Raw genomic sequence first — 12,500 nt, forward strand, 5'->3', positions numbered from 1 at the left:
CATAGGTAAATGTTGACACTGATAGTTGCAACAGATTTAGTGATTAAGACGAATAAGTAAATAAGTGAAAGAATTCTAATTGGGCCAGTTTGAGATCCTTAAAGTGGCCGACATTGACCTTATGGGGTCAATGGGACAGCCCAGACTGTCGATGAATCCGTAGGGGTCGACAAACGTCACTGTCGAAATAGAAATTCTGAAAATTATACAAAAACTACAACTTTATGATGCAATTCTAACTAGCAATCGAACTGATTAAATCTTTATCGTCCTGGTGATTTATGACTCAAGCTCGCCGAATGGCAACCCAAATACCAGTGCCTTGCTAATGTTCATCAAATGCAGCTTCCTGTTATTGATCTTAACTTGTTCAATGAATGGGTATGCATACTTATCTATACTTGTTTAGTAATACTTATGATATTCCTGAAGCTTATTTTTCTTTATTATTATTATTATTATTATTATTGTTGTTGTTGTTGTTGTTGTTGTTGTTGTCATTATTATTATTAGTTCATTCAAATATGTCTTGATAGAAAGAGAATTAGTAATGTAAGAATGAATAAATGAATAGCAAAATATAGAAAAAATAACTTAATTTTATCGATAATCGAAGAAAAGCAAAAGAGAAAAATACTTATGTAATAAAAAATAATTGTTATAGGTGCCATATATCTTTCATCGTTATGTTGTATTTCTTCAGTTGTATGCCACCGTACCTGCAGCCCCTGTTTAGTCGCTCACCTTCTGAAAGTTTTGTTACGCTTCGAAACAAGTCTGTAGATATTCTTTATTCTCTGAAATTCATTACTGTAAGTTGAGATCTGTCCACCCTTAGTCACTTAGCCCTGTATTGACTTGATGTACAGGGAAGTGCCTTATGTTGTTTATTGTATGCTGCAGCCACGTAAAGGTGGTGAGTTCAAAATTATTAGACAAAATTAAAAAACTAATGCAACTAGAATTGAAAATTGATACAATAGTAATGACTAATTATGGAATCACGAAATCTGTATAATCAAAAGCTCTAAATTTTATTTACATGATTTGCATCTTAAGTCATTATAAACGTAATTAGTAAGAAGGATAGGAAAAGTTGCGTAAAGTTTCATCATTGACAGGTATAGTTGAGCATTTGCGATACTTTATTTAGGAAGGAAAAAATTTTGATCTGCTCTTAGAGTGATGTAAGGAATGACAAAGATTCAATTTAGTTTCCCGAGTATGAGTAAAAGTGAAAAATATTAGACCACAATTTTAGTAGCTGCTATAATGTAATAAAATGAGAATAAAAGTGGTAAAAGGGTGGCGTTAGAGAAAGACAAAGGGAAAACTATGAATATTATTACAGTGCAGGTAAATGTGGTTTGGAAGAATGAGACTGGTTAGCAAAGAGGGACTTACATATGGCAAAATATAAGTCTCAACTATTGATGGAGACGAAAAACAAGCTACTGATAAAAGAACAGAGAGAAAAGTGAGAGACAGAAGTGAAAAATTCGAAATAGCTATTGCGATTCAAACAGATATACTGTACTAAGAATGAAACATTGGAATACCTAGAGTTAACAGAGAATAAAAATTAGATATTACAATATTGAAAAAGAACCATAAAATATTCAAACAATGATGTGTCATAAAAGGGTGTTAGTGGATAAAAACAGAGGAAGTGGGAAATGAAATAGAGGCTTATGCATAGTATTTTAAAAGATCAAGTTTGTTGGTAAATTTGTACTATTGCTTTTTCATCTGACTGCTTCATTACAAGTGACACATCCAAATTCTGGCTGGGGTCTAGGAGGCGGAAAATATTGGTGAAAGGACACCTCTCTTGCGTGCACAGCCAACGCTCTTTCAGGAGTGGTTGTGGTCGGGAGCCCATGGTCGCATATTTTGAATAACCACGCAAATATGCCACAATAAATGGGTATATCAAAGGATTTGGAACCCTTTTGGACCTGTATAAAGTCGTTGAGAATTTTTGACCTGCCAATGAATTTCATATAGTTTTCATTTTTTGATTTCTCTTATGGTGCTAAACATTTCCTCTATAGATTCACTTGGATTGTAAGTTAGCCAGCTAGGTAGCACTGAATCATACGAGGATGTTATTTGGTTTTGCCTAGGTGATTTGAAGGAATTACAAATCCAATTGTAAATTCCCGTGTCGGTGCTAAGCACCAGACCTTTGATATTTTATGGACATATCCCTGAGGTTTACAATTTTTTTAGTATCATCCCTAACCATGTTAGTTATTCATTTATCCATGCCTTTCTGGAGGTTTGCTTTTTTTGCTAAAGTGAATCTACATCTATCAAAGATCAACGTTTCAGTCACATAAGGTGTGTTTTAAGAGTATGGTGGGATTAACACACAACTGGTTCAACATTACATGAAAAGTTCCCACCCCCCCTCAATATATGGTGAGGGGTGACTGTTTTCTGGTTCTATCACAATTGTAAAGCGTCTGTGGAGGCAAATGTTTTTCGTGAGCATAACTTGCAAAAGGCCTAATATTTTAAGTGTGATGAGCTATGAGTAAGATCAACTATCCAGGGTGAGCAAAGCTTAGTATTCTGAGTAGTTAAGAAATAACAGATTGAGGACTATTGATGGCAATTATTGGGAATTTGTCAAGCAAGGAGTATATTGCCAAGATGAAAAGAGACAAAGTTCACAGCAAGCATCGCATTATCTCATGATATTTAAGAATTGTCACAGATAGAACTCCCAATTTAGTGCCTCTTGCGTGCTGTTCCTAAGATGACACATGTTTAGTATTACTAAAGATTAAAAATAGGCAAGATGGTTGTGCACCAACAATGAAAGGCAAAAAATCCTGATGCTACTTCATCAAAGATAGTCTTGATTTTACAAGTGGCTGTAAAAGTTATAAGTGGACTTTTGGGTACAATGTGTTTTTTAATCAAAACAGTGCTTGCAGCTGCGTGTAGTTTACGAGTAAGGAGATTGCCTATTTCACCACTGATAACCAAGGGAATGCAGGATCTGTAAAGGTCAGCCAATAGGTACATCATCTGACGAAGTATTTATAGACAAGCAGTACCTAGGTCTCGGGGCCTTCATACTATCAAGATGCTTTGTGAGGGTGGAACTCCATTGGGGTGTTCAGACGCAAGCATTTATTCAAGTTGTCATCAGTTTATGACAGAGACTTAACAAATAATTCACTTTGAATTATAAAGAGAATAGGTCGCATAAATTTGAAATTTGTCAATGGGAAGGAAACTACCAACAGGTTTGTGAGCACAGTTTTGATTTCTCTTATGGTGCCAAACATTTCCTATATAGATTCACTTGGATTGTAAGTTAACCAGCTAGGTAGCACTGAATCATACGCGGATGTTACTTGGTTTTGCCTAGGTGATTTGAAGGAATTACAAATCCAATTGTAAATTCCCGTGTCGGTGCTAGGCAGAAATTGTATGTCATCTTTTTTTTTTTTATAAAACTCGTGGTACGCCATCAACACCGAGGATGGTGGAACAACTAGCTCTGTGCAGTAAGAAGATATTCATGATGCACATGGCAATGCATGAGTTCTTAATAATTTGACACCAATATTATTAGTATTACCAGCTAAACTACAATCCTAGTTGGAAAAGCAGAATGTGATAAGCACAAGGGCTCCAACAGGGAAAAATAACCCAGGCAATTAGGAAGGAAATAAGAAAATAAATAAACTACAAGAGAAGTAAGGGACAATCACAATTGAATATTTTAAGAATAGTGACAGCATTAGAATAATTTTTTCGTACAGAAACTATAAAGAAAGATTTATGTCGGCCTATTCAGCATGAAAACATTCACTGCAAGTTTGAACTTTTGATGCTCCACCGATTCAACCACTTGATTAGGAAGATCAATGTACAAACTGGTCACAGTTGTAATAAAACTTCTAGTATACTGTGAAGTATTGAACCTTATGATGGAGATGGTATGACTATTAGAATTAACTGCATACCTAGTATTACGAACAGGAAGGTACTGTCCGGGAAGATCTGATTTCAAAAGATGGTCAGAATTATGAAAAATCTTATGCAACTTACATAATAAATTAACTGAACGACGGTGCCAGAGATTAATATTTAGTTAAGGGATAAGAAATTTAATAGATCGTAAGATCCAGTCCAACAGATTAAGATGAAATTCAGCAGCTGAAGACTAAGACAGGAGAACAATACTTGAAACAAGGCAAAATTAAAGAATTAAAACACTTCTTTTGAATAGATTGATCACCGAAAATCTTAGAAGACTCTTAATAAGCCATTTTTTTGTGTGTGCAATCGAATAGATAGACTGAACGTGTTTATCAAAAATAAATTTGATATCAAGAATCACACCTAAAATTTAAGTCATACAGAGTTGAAGAAACATTTAAAATTCTGTACTCGACATACAATCATACTTTTGAGTTTTGTTAGGGTTTAGTTTCATACCCCATAATTTTCACCATGCAGTAATATTAGCTAGATCGCTATTAAGGGATTCAGCATCCCCAGATCTACATTCAGGAGATGGAATTGATGTAGAGAGAGAGAGAGAGAGAGAGAGTAACTTCATCTGCATATGAAACGAGCTTATTTTCTAGGCCAAACTACTTGTCATGTGTATATAGTATGAAAAGTAATGGTCTAAGAACACTACCCAGTGGAACACCAGATATCATATTCCCATACTTTCTTTGTGATCTATTACTTAAGAATTAAATAATGATGCTAAGAAAAGACCCATCCACTGTCAACTGTTTGAGTTTGAAAAAAAAAAATTCTCATAATTAACACAGTCAAAGGCAGCACTAAAATTAAGACCAATCATAGTCATACTGATATTGTCAGACCTTTTGTACTAGAGAGAGTCGTCGTCTTTGTAGTTCCTAATAAAAGTAACGAGATTTTGCAATTGGGCAGGTCAGATCAAAATTTTCCTGTAATTAGTAACTCGGCCATGAACTAGTGTCCGCCAAATTTCCTGGTTGAATGATACTTTTCATTATCTGTGAGATTAAGTAAGGACTACTTGAGTAGCACTTGGTTTGTACAGGGTGTACAAAGATACATTGTAAACCACCATAGGAGATCACGCAGCTGTCTGTTTATGCATCATTGATTTGCTATGAACAGATTGTTGTGGACAAGGGAATAGCCCAACCTTTGTTATATTGCATTTGTTAATTATTTGCTCTTCAGGAGGATGTTCATTTTGATCTAGATTTTTTTTTCTCACGGAATTATCAAGAGGAGGTCTTAAGAATTGTTCTGGGTTCTGTGTAATGTGTGGGTGTACCATTATGATGTGACACCAATAACATTAGGTACGTTTATGCTTCATAATGTGCGGTGCGTAATGCTGCAATTGCCGAGCTGAATTAGTTTGTGGTGCACTAAGAAAATAAGTCCTCCATTAAGATATTAAAAGTTAGGTCTGTAATAGAAATCTGTCGTGTTTTATATTATGAAAGGCAACTTTTTACTGCAGCTGTACTGTAAGTCTGGGGTGGCATGATGATCGATGTGAATGCTGGGAGGATTTCATTGCAGATTAAAAAAAGGGTTCGTAGGACGTAAAGGATGCTTAGGACATGCCAAGATCTGTATACATATTTAGGCCATTGGATGGGATTGAATAATCTCCCTTAATTTACATGACAATACACACTGTTATTAGATCTGAATCTATTCATAATTTTGGCCACTACAGGAGTGAATGTACTATGTTTATTGCAAAGAGATTTTGTTTTTGATAGACTATCAATCAAGATGTTTTGTTCCAATTTAGTCTCGAATGGCTTTCATGCGTCTGTTTCTTATTGCTTAGTCTGGTAAACTCACAATAAGTAAAAAAGTAGGGTGTTCAATGGGACCATGGTAGAGGTATACTCGGAGATTGTCGTTGCAGATATGACTGTAATTGGCTATTATCATTATAGTGTTCATTTAGCATGTAAGTTGCTGTGTATTATTGTCTAGTGATATTGAGATGCGTTGCCATGCAAACAGCTGAGCAATTGTGTATCCCTTTCGAAATAGGCCCAGTCTTGATCATGGATCATAACTTGAAAGATACACTAGTATGCAGTCTATTCTCTCTTTCTTTTTTTTTCAATAAACTTATAGGTGAATACGTTTGGTAACTACAAAGAAATCAGTGTGTGGCTTGACGATATGCTGCTGTTATAGTATTGCTATGGGAAATGAGTGCCAGTTAGAATTTTAAATATCACTGTTCTTCTCCAAGAGCCTTGTAGTACGGTTTCCTTTGGCATAGGTGTCGAGGGTTGGGGGTTGATTATCCGTAACTGTTAATGTGTTCAGAAGTGCATCCGGCAGCTTTGAGATAACTACAACCTTCCATAAGTTATTTAGTCTTGTGCTGAATCGTACTTTACTTACCCAAGAGATGTTGGGGGAAGGAAGACTTTGCAATAAAGTGATTTAGAAGTCGATTTCTAAGTGTCTTTCATAAACGATTTCTTTGATGGTATATGTAAGTCTTAAAAGGGTAGTAAGCACTTTTACCCCTGCGAAAAATAAGTAGTATAACGAAATGAGAACAGGGAGGAAGAAAATTGATGTTTATATATAGCTGGAAGAGGGAACGAGTAAATAATGATAGATATACCAGAATGGAATCCGTGAAGTATTTGTAAATTGAATTCTGGGCATTATGTTAGGTTGGAAAGAACTTGGGTAGGGATGTAAAGATGTACAGTTATATTAGAGAAACGAAAAAAATTAAATAGTTTGAATAAGAAAAGAAGTGGATAGAAACACCTGCAACAAATGAGGTGAGTAACAAAAAATCATGAGCTTGTAAGGTTTGTTTAGAAAAAGTTTGGTTGGAAAAGAGCCAAACATAGTACACATAGTTAATAGGTACAAATGTAAAATTATTGAAATTATCCAAAAAAAAAAAAAAAAACAAGAAAATATTTATGACTGAAAAATAGTCAATTTACTTAGGTGACTCAAAATTTCAAATATAAATTAAAATTGCATCAATTCAAAAATTTATTTTTAGCACCATAGTGTCTAAGGTAACAATTCATCATCATTATCATCTCCTCCTATGCCTATTTACACAAATTGTCTCTGTTAAATTTCGCCAGGCGTCTATATCCTGAGCTTTTCAATTAATTCATCATCTACTTCACGCTTCATAGTCCTCAGCCATGTAGGCCTGGGTCTCTCCTAGTGAATTGTGGGGCCCAATTGAAAGTTTGGTGTATTGATCTCTCTTGGGGAGTGCGAAGAGCATGCCCAAAACCATCTGCATCTACCCCTCACCATGATCTCATCCACATATGGTACAGTCAAATGCAATAGTCCTATCGTCTCAAGTTCCCCTCTGTCACCCCCAATATCTATAGATTCTAGAACTTCAGGTGTAGATAAGTTTGGTAGCTAGGAGGGAGGACAGCAAATGGGAGGGGGACGACGGGCTGGGGGAGGACGCCAGGAAGGGGCGGGAGGACGGGCGGGGGAAGTACGACTTGTTAGAGCTACAAGGTGTGTGATGGCAGGGGAAGCACGAAACATTATGTATGAACTTAGAGGCCATACCATTCTCGCGAAAAACTTGCGGACGAAAAGGATCAATGATTAGTTGGGCATTTAGTATGTCCTGAGTGAAAAATCTTACGTAAACATATGCTAGGAGCTCTCTCTCTCTCTCTCTCTCTCTCTCTCTCTCTCTCTCTCTCTCTCTCTCTCTCTCTCTCTCTCTCTCTCTATATATATATATATATATATATATATATATGTGTGTGTGTGTGTGTGTGTGTGTGTGTGTGTGTGTGTGTGTGTGTGTATATGTGTGTATCGAAAGTGTGATTCTAAAGGCGGGGAAGGAGGCATTTTTTCTAAAGTAATTCACTGTCAATTCATCAGTATCATAATATTTTCAGCAATGATTCCAAATTATAATTACGTCGTATAGACCCGCTTGTTGTTATTCCACATAACATTCTAACAGAAAAGTTATTGCCTAAAATACTGAACTTTGGTATAGTTTGGAAATTTTGTCCAGACTGAATAACCTTACTTATACCAATTCACGAATCCAATAACAACCCATTTTCCTTAGATAGCATATCTGCAATTGGGTTGAAACAATTCACCATATATGAACAAGTATTTCAGGAAACACTGGTGTTTGTGTGAGCAGTCAATCCTTAGAGAGCAACTACAAATCATCTTCATATTACTTTATATCCTCCCCTAGCTTACGTACCATTTTTGCCCATTCTTAGCTCTCTTCTGAATATTTGTCAAGTCATAGCGGGTATTATGTCACCTCCAGCAATGCCTTGTTCGTGCTTCCACTGATGTAAAATGTTTTTCATCTCTAAAGATAACATTTTTCTAAAACGAGTGATCACCGTGGAGATGATATAAAGAAAATCCAAGGCGACATTCCCAGTGTTTTTATGTCAATTTTTCTTTATTGGTCAGTAAGTGATTATGAAAACCATCCCTATAGACTCACCGTCTTGAGGATTGACTGCTCACACACTATGTTCCCTGAAATAATTCTTCATATATGCTGAATTGTTCATACCAGTTATAGATATTCTATCTAAGGAAAATGAGTTGTTATTGGACTCACGAATTGGCATAAGTAAGGTTTTTCAGTCTGGACAAAATTTCCAAACTATACCAAAGTTCATTATTTTAGGCAATAAATTTTCTATTAGAATGTTATATCAAATAACAAGTGGGTCTATACAACATCATTATGATTTGGAATCACTGCCGAGAACATTATACTGATTAATCGATAGTGAATTACTTTCAAACAAAATGCCTTGATCCCCATAACAGCTCTAAAAACCTACTCTGCCACATCCCACACTTCACGCTTTTAGAATCACTCTCTTTCAATTTTGTATATATATGTATATATATATATATATATATATATATATATATATATATATATATATATATATATATATATATATATATATATAAATATATATTATTATTATTACACCTTCCACATTATTGTAATTATTGTATATATTTTGCCTGACTGTTGTCCCCTGTATACCAATTTCCTTTGTCCTTTCCCAGAAACTTCTTTGCCTTGTTTCACACTCCCTGTTGTTACTTGCTCCTCTCATCCTAAATTTCTTCGATGCCTAAATGTAATTTTGAATCAGTCTCCACTCAGCAATTAAACCAAGGACTTTAGTGTACGGCAGGGAAGCAGTCCCCTTTATTGTAATGAATCTATAACCTAAGTTTAAGTGATATTGATGTAAGGGTTCAATAAAGAATTGTGCTTTTGTTTCCAGTGTTCTCAATTTCCAATGTGAATACTTTTTGAGACGTGGTTGTCGTTTGCCATTTGTCGTTTGTCCTATTGTGTCATTCATGTCCTTTGTGTTCCTTTTATAGGGACTTCAAGTTTAATTGTAATGTTTTGTAAAGAATATTTGCATTATATTTAAATCTTGTTTGGTCGTATTCTCATTCAAATACCTTTATTTTGTATTATTATGGTCCATTGAACCCTCCTGCTAAAATGGTAAATTACCCTTCACTCTCACAACTGTAATAATATTATTGGGGCCCGTCCGGGATCTTTTAGCTAAACTTCGTGGGTATGTAATAATAGACAACCTCGCTAAAAATCAGTTGTTTATGTAGTTGGTGATTCGTTATTCAACCTTACGTGATATAAACATCCTGAGTTATAGTTAATTAGGTGACTGTTTTTATGTTTGCAAAATATATGTGGCCACTTCTGTTTTAGTAAACGACTGCCAGTAACCTTGTGATGGTCCCCCCCCCCTCCTCTCATAACCGAGACTCAGTGCGCGGGTTAAAAAGTTAATCTGTCGTACCATTGTTAAAAATTAATTTCTTTCGAATCATTCCTGACTTTCACGTGCTTATAGTCTTTCCCTGGGTCCTTAGATACCAGTCTCTTGCCATATTAATTTTCTGTAAAATGTAATGAATCTTGTTAACGCCTCGACATATGTGTGTAAAGTTACGTTTCTAATCAAAGTGTAGTAAGTTATGGTTGTTAGCTGAGCGACAGTACTTCCTTTTGACTTCATTTTGGTTTGAACCGGGAGTAAAATACTTCCAGTGCGTCCTTATTCATTCTCATTTTCCCGTATCTAAAATGTTTTGTGTATAAATATTTGTATAATCTGTTACTATTTATGCGTGGTTTATGGTTTTATGCATGGTCAATGCTTAACTAAGTTCGCTCCAATATAAGAATTGTAAAAATCTAATTCAGGTGTTTATATTGTTCTTGAAGTTTCTTTTTAATTTTCACAATGGTGAAGTTTGATGCTCAAAAGTTTGTGGCGGATCCTTCTTTTGAATTGCATACCCTTACCGATGCTACCGATGCTAGGAAGTCTGAATTAATGGAAGTAGCTAGGCATTTAGACCTTGAGGTACGTTCTAGTATGCGTAAGTTTGACATTAGGAAAGTGATAATAGCTCACTATATGCGTATTGGAACCTTGGGTGACGAAGCTAGGTAGTATCTTGTTCCAGAAACCCCTTTCCTTACAATTGAACAAAAGCTAGAGTTTGAACGTCTTGCAGTCGAGCGTGAAAAAGCTCAGTTAGCTTTAAGACAGCAAGAGTTAGCTTTGCAAGCCGCTGAAAAGAGACGTGAATTTTTTGAAATGGAGAAGGAAAAAGAAAGAGAAAAGTTTGAAAGGGAGAAAGCTAAATTAGAATTAGAAGCTAGTTTAACTATAAAGGTGGAACAAGAGAGGCCTTCAATCAATCTTCAGAATAGGCAAATGAACCAAGAGTTATCTCCCTTTGACCTGACTAAAAATATAAAGTTAGTTCCCTTATTCACAGAGTATGATCCAGAGGATTATTTTCGGGTATTTGAGGAAACTGCTAATCACCTTAATTGGCCTGCTGAACAGTGGGTATGGCTCCTTAAACCTAAATTGTCAGGTAAAGCTGCTCAGGTTGTTAGGCATCTAGATGATACTAAGGATTATAACCAGGTTAAGAAAGCAATCTTAGATGCATTTTCCATAACAGAGGAAGGATATAGACAAGCTTTTCGTAACTTATGTAAATCAAATGTCCAAACTTTCCTAGAATTCGCTTCTGACAAGCTTAGAGCTTTTAAGAGATGGCTTAATTTAAGTATGCTGAAGTAACTTCTTTTGAAGAACTGATGAATTTAATGGTTCTTGAAGAATTTAAAAGGAAACTTCCCATTAATGTAATGCTCTATATTGAAGATAGGCAGGAGAAAGATTTACTAAAGGCTGCTTCCTTGGCTGACACTTATTCCTTAATACATAAGTCCATTCCTAATAAAAGAGCTGAGGGATTTTGTAAAACCAGTTTCAGGAAAATCTCAGATTTCGGATGATAATCCCAAAGGTTCTGATAATCCTAAATGTAGTTATTGTAAGAAAGAAGGACATACTATTCGTAATTGTAAAGACCCTAAATGTAAAGGATCTGAAAACTACCGTAATGTTTTTATGAAACCCAACGTAAAATTTTCAACCTCCCAGAGTAAACCTGTTTCGCATGTGCAAGCAAATGTAGCAGATGTGTTTGATGATTCTAAGTCTGAAGGTATAATAGCCTGGGGGGAGAAATAACAGAAGTGTAAGGTCACTATATTACGAGACACTGACACTGGAGCTGCTTTAACGTTGTTGCATAGTAAGGCTTTACCTAATGTTGAGAATAATCTAACTGGTGAGAAGGTGGTTGTGAGGGATCTTACTGGAATCTCACCCATTCCCCTTGCCAGTGTCTACCTTGATTGTCCACTTGTAAAAGGGAAAGTTTAATTAGGGGTGATTGATACAGAATTGTCGGTAAAAGGAGTTTCATTGTTATTGGGTAATGATTTAGCCGGGAAATTAATTGTACCAAATTTAATTGTCACTGATACCCCCATGGATGATAGGGTAGTTTTGGACAAACCTTTGATGGATGATGAGAAGGTAGATCTTGAACAAGCCCCAACACATATAGTCACTCGGGCCCAAACAGGAGAAAAGGTAAATGACTTTGAATTTAAATAGTGATTTCTTAGTTAAGTTAATGTCTATAGATAAACTAATAGCTGCCCAGAGGTCAGATCAATCTTTATCTTGTTTGCATGATAAGGCTGTTGATATAAAATCTTTGAATAAATCCCCTTCTTTTTATCATGATAATGGTATCCTAATGCGTTTTTACCGTCCTAACTTTTCAAATCTTGATACCTGGAGTGAGAAATACCAAATTGTTGTTCCTTCTTCAGTACGCATTCATATAATGGAAATTGCACATGATGGACCAGGTGGTCATTTGGGACAATACAAAACTTACTATAGAATACTTGATAAGTTCTATTGGCCTAATTTGAGGAAAGACTAGATTTCATAAAGACATGTCATGTATGCCAAATAGCTGGCAAACCTAACCAATTAATTCCTAAAGCCCCTTTACAGCCTATATTAGTTCCACATGAGCCC

This window comes from Palaemon carinicauda, chromosome 21 (assembly GCF_036898095.1).
Source record: "Palaemon carinicauda isolate YSFRI2023 chromosome 21, ASM3689809v2, whole genome shotgun sequence".
NCBI lineage: Eukaryota > Metazoa > Arthropoda > Malacostraca > Decapoda > Palaemonidae > Palaemon > Palaemon carinicauda.